This window comes from Notolabrus celidotus, chromosome 8 (assembly GCF_009762535.1).
Source record: "Notolabrus celidotus isolate fNotCel1 chromosome 8, fNotCel1.pri, whole genome shotgun sequence".
NCBI classification, from domain to species: domain Eukaryota; kingdom Metazoa; phylum Chordata; class Actinopteri; order Labriformes; family Labridae; genus Notolabrus; species Notolabrus celidotus.
Genome location: NC_048279.1, coordinates 3,761,573 through 3,766,091, shown reverse-complemented (window position 1 = coordinate 3,766,091; position 4,519 = coordinate 3,761,573).

Sequence of the window (4,519 nt, the reverse complement as noted above, 5' to 3'; positions counted from 1 at the left end):
TGTTTCATTTCTGTGGATTCTAGTTCTGTGTGTGTGTGTGTGTGTGTGGTGTGTGTGTGTGTGTGTGTGTGTGTGTGTGTGTGTGTGTGTGTGTGTGTGTGTGTGTGTGTGTGTGTGTGTGTGTGTGTAAGTAATCTGTTATCTCAGGTCATGTTTTTTCCCATCCAGCTGCTCCAGATCAGCACGTCTCCCCCTGCTGGTGTCTCATGGTGTTACACTCTGAGAGGAGCTGCTCTGCTGACTACTGATGCTCATGTTACACACACACACAAAAACACACACACACACACACACAGAGGACCTGTTCACACCTGGGCTCACTCAGATGTTAATGTTATTGTAGACCGGTCAGGTGATGCAGGCTCGTCAGTGTGCAGCATGGTCCTGTATTTAACCCGCCGCCTGTCTCTGAATCAAACAGGAAATAATGTGTCCTGTATCACATAATCAGCAACTAAACTGAATATTGAGATGAGACAGCAGAGATAAGATGAGTGTGAGAGGAGAGAGGCTCTTACAGGATGCAGACACAGTGGACGCAGACTGTCCTGAAGTCTTTGAGAGTGCATGTGTGTGAACAGGGATTTACACAGGACTTCCACCAGATCTGTGTCTGATATAAAATGGATGTCATCTTGCTCTGCTTGAAGTGAGGCCGCCACAAAAACTGCTCCCCCTAGTGGCTGGCTGCAGTATAGATCAGAAACTCCGTCTCCCCCATTCATTTGAATGGGGCTGCAGTCAAACTTTAAAAAGTAAATACATGTCATAAGAATGTTTCTCCCATCAGTATGCTGAGGTGATATGTAGTTATTATTTGACTGTTTTGTGTTCAAGGCCTCTTTTTTCTGAAAAGTTTCTTCTTGGTTAGTTATTAGAGTTTAAAAAACGAGGTTTTACTTCCTGGTTTGCTTTGATTGACAGCTGCAGTAGAGAGAAACTCCGCTCATCATGACGGTTTGTTGTTGTAGTTAAGTGAAATACGATCTGGTGATAACACAGAGTGTTTTATTCTAAAAATTAACCAGGTTTTTATTTTGTTTTGGTGAAACCTGACTTCCTGTCCCGCTCCATCTGCTCTATTGAGATTGATGCGTCATGCTGGCATCCGGCAATAATAGAAGTCTTGCGGATCCAGTGGAAGTTAACACATTGACTAGAATAGAAACCCATCAGATCCAGAGCTGTGACGGACCAGACACAGATCTGGTTTCATTTGGCCGTAAACGTCTCTGACGCGCGATACCAGGTGTGACAGACTCTCCCTCTCACTGCTTTAAGACCATCCTGCACACGTGTCACTCTGACCTGATGAGTGACGTGTAAACCAGTTTTCACATGACCAGCTGATGTAGAATGAAGCAGAGCGGTCTCTTGTACCCGTCGACCTCACGGTGACCTCCTGCAGGGATCAGACGTCTGATTTCACGCTCTTCATGGAGGCGGAGCTTCCTGTTTCCTTTCCGTGACTCTTCATGCCCACACTCTGAACCAGCTGAGTCCGTCAGACACTCTGAAGTCCTGATCGCCGCCCTCCGCTCAGGACAGGTTAGCGATGATCTTCTCTAAAAAGAGAGAGGTGTTACGACCTCCGAGGTGAAACTATCAAATATTTACATGAATAAAACTAATGAGATTTTTAAGACGTAAAACCAGTGACCTACAGATTATATGTGAGTGAATATATGTACAGTGTATAGATACCTTTATTTATGAATAGTTTAAATCAGATATTTAATGACGTGCTGCTTTTTGTTACTGCCTTCACACACAAAACAGAACCTGATAGTTTAAAGAGTCACGTCACCGTACGGTTCACGTCAACACCCCGAGGGAACAGACGCCATGATGTAAACATGCTAACTGCTAACAGATCTGCAGCCCTGATCCTGAAAGAGTCCGGGCGCTGTGTGAATGTCAGAGAACCAGAGGTAACTCTCACTCTCTCTGACAGGTTTCTATATAAATATGTATAAACTTTGTAACCGTGTTGTCTTCTGTTCATATTTACTCAAGCTAAACCACGCTAAGTGTGGCTGATTATAGCGACACGGCGTCCGGACTGTCTTTGGGATCAGGGTCTGTCAGGATCTAGAGTCCACAGAGGTTGATTAAAGAGAGAACTACAGCAAGAACCTGAAAGGATCCAACAGAAGTAAACGCAGCCACAGCCAATCAGTGTGTAGTTTAAAGCTTTAAAACATGTCTGATATCACAGATTACCGTCACATCACGTGCTTCTCCGTAGACATGGGACCTTTTTAACTTCAGCTTTTAACAAGTGAAGTCATCGGATGACCCTGAGCGAGCTAACGTTAGCCCCCCGTGGAGCCCTGCCAAAGATCTTCAGTCAAACACTGGTTTTTAACTTGAACCTGCTTTATTCAGTGTTTTACTGGTTCGAATCCGCCCGTCTAGAGACGAGCGGACCTCTGAGGACGACTCGGCCTCCTCTAAGAAGGACCGGTCTTAAAGAGTGAGACTGAAGCTCAGCTGCTTCATGTGGACATCAAGAGTCACTCCTCCTCAGCTCCACACGGACACTGATGCAGAGCGAGGAGCCGAATCCTCCTGAGGTTTGAACAGAGGTGACGTCAGTGGAAGGTGATTGATGGAGTTCAGAAGAGTGTGTGTGTGTGTGTGTGTGTGTGTGTGGAGCAGCTGAGTGTCTGATAGAGAGTGTGTGAGAGGTGTGATCCAGACCAGAGGGGATGTGACTTCATATTCAGTATTAATTCATTTACACACACCTCAACACACACTCCTATCATCCACACACACACGCACACACTCACACACTTCAGTCCCGTCCATGAATACTTGAGTTTCTCTCTGACTCGTTCCCTGAGCCGCTCTCACTCCTGGTGCTACGATGTGTTGTGGTCAGTGTCGGCCATGATAATAGTCATAATAAGCGAGTGATGATGTAATGGATTTCAGTGTTACATGGCTCCTCACACAGGTGTCCGCATCAGTGTGAACAGGACCACGCTCAGACTGGTGGACCGCTGACTCGGACTCGGGGACACGTGGAACAAGACTGGTTTATAACCTGACCTGAGCTGAGCTGGATTTGCCTGTCTCTTAAGATCCTGCAGTCCTATAGGTCAATCATGTCCCGCCCTCCTATAGGCTCAGGGAGCTGTCAATCATCCCGGTGTGGTCGTCGTCGTCGTCGTCTTCTCAGCTCCTCTACAACTACCTCCACAGCAGCAAAAACACAGCCCGTCCTCTCTGCTAACACACTGTCATCAGCCTCGAGCCTGTGAATGTCTACACACACACACACACACACACATATGATACACACACTATCTTCACATCAAAGTGCTGGACTCCCTATTGCCCCTCCCCTCTCTAACGTGGTTTCTTCTGATTGTGGGTCAGCTTCAGATCTTGAAGGTACACAGAGAGCATCATTTAGCCTTAAAGGGTTCAGTGTGTTTGACACACTCTCATGTGAACTCTTGTCTGTGGTCTGTTCTACCTGTTCCCAAACTCCACACCTGACTGTACCTGAGTAATCACTGGTGGGCGGGGCTGAACCTCCTCCTGGCTGCATCAGAAAAGCTCCTGAGATGTGAAAGTGTACTGGCGCTTTAAGAGTGCCTCAGTAAAGAGTGTTGCTGCTATTGAATAATATAGAACGTGTTGCTCTGACTTTAAGCACGTTTGTGTGTTTAGGACTTTATTTTCATAGATGACTCTAAAGTGGTCCTGGTCCTGCGTCCTGGTCTCTGTGACTCTAAATAGGACTATAGTTTACGAAATGAACATGATGCTGTGTTGAAGAAGACTTGAAACTAGAGATTGAGACCTTAAACTCATTAGTGTTTACTGAGGGAATAAATCAGCTGAGAAGGAGGACCATGTTCTCGTGGAGTCGCCCCCTGCTGGGCAGTAGAAATAATGCAGGTTTAAAACGCTTCACTTGAAAACAAAGAAGCAGCGTCCAGGTCTTAAATACAGTCTGTGTTTGAAACACGAGACAGAGCAGGACTAAGAATCGGACTCCTTCATGTCAGACTGGAACTCAACCCTATAACGTGAATCTAGACCCCATTAATCCCAGTAAAGGCCCAGTCTGCAGAGCTCTACCCTGTTATCTGCTGCTGGGATCAGTCCTGATTGTAACCACTAGAGGAGGGTCGGACTAGATGAGTAACCACTACAGTCGTAGTAGACCAGTCCATCCACTGGGACCGACCACTATTATGTCAAACACTGAAGCTTAGAGACTGATTCAAAGTTCACGCTGGTCTGCAGAGGGCTTTGAGTGACAAATCCTTGATGGTGCCCCCAGTAATCCAGATTATAATCTATTCTCAAAGTATTCTATATTGGTATCCTGTTGTCTAGAATGTCACCAGGGTTTTAGGCGTCATTGAACGCGTAACAAGAACTGTTTGGATACTTGATGGATTAGATTGTGCCAGCAGAGAACGACAGATCCTCACCAACACGTTTCAGGGAGCCCCGCCCCAACAATCCTAGAACTCTGAGTCTCCGTAGTACCACT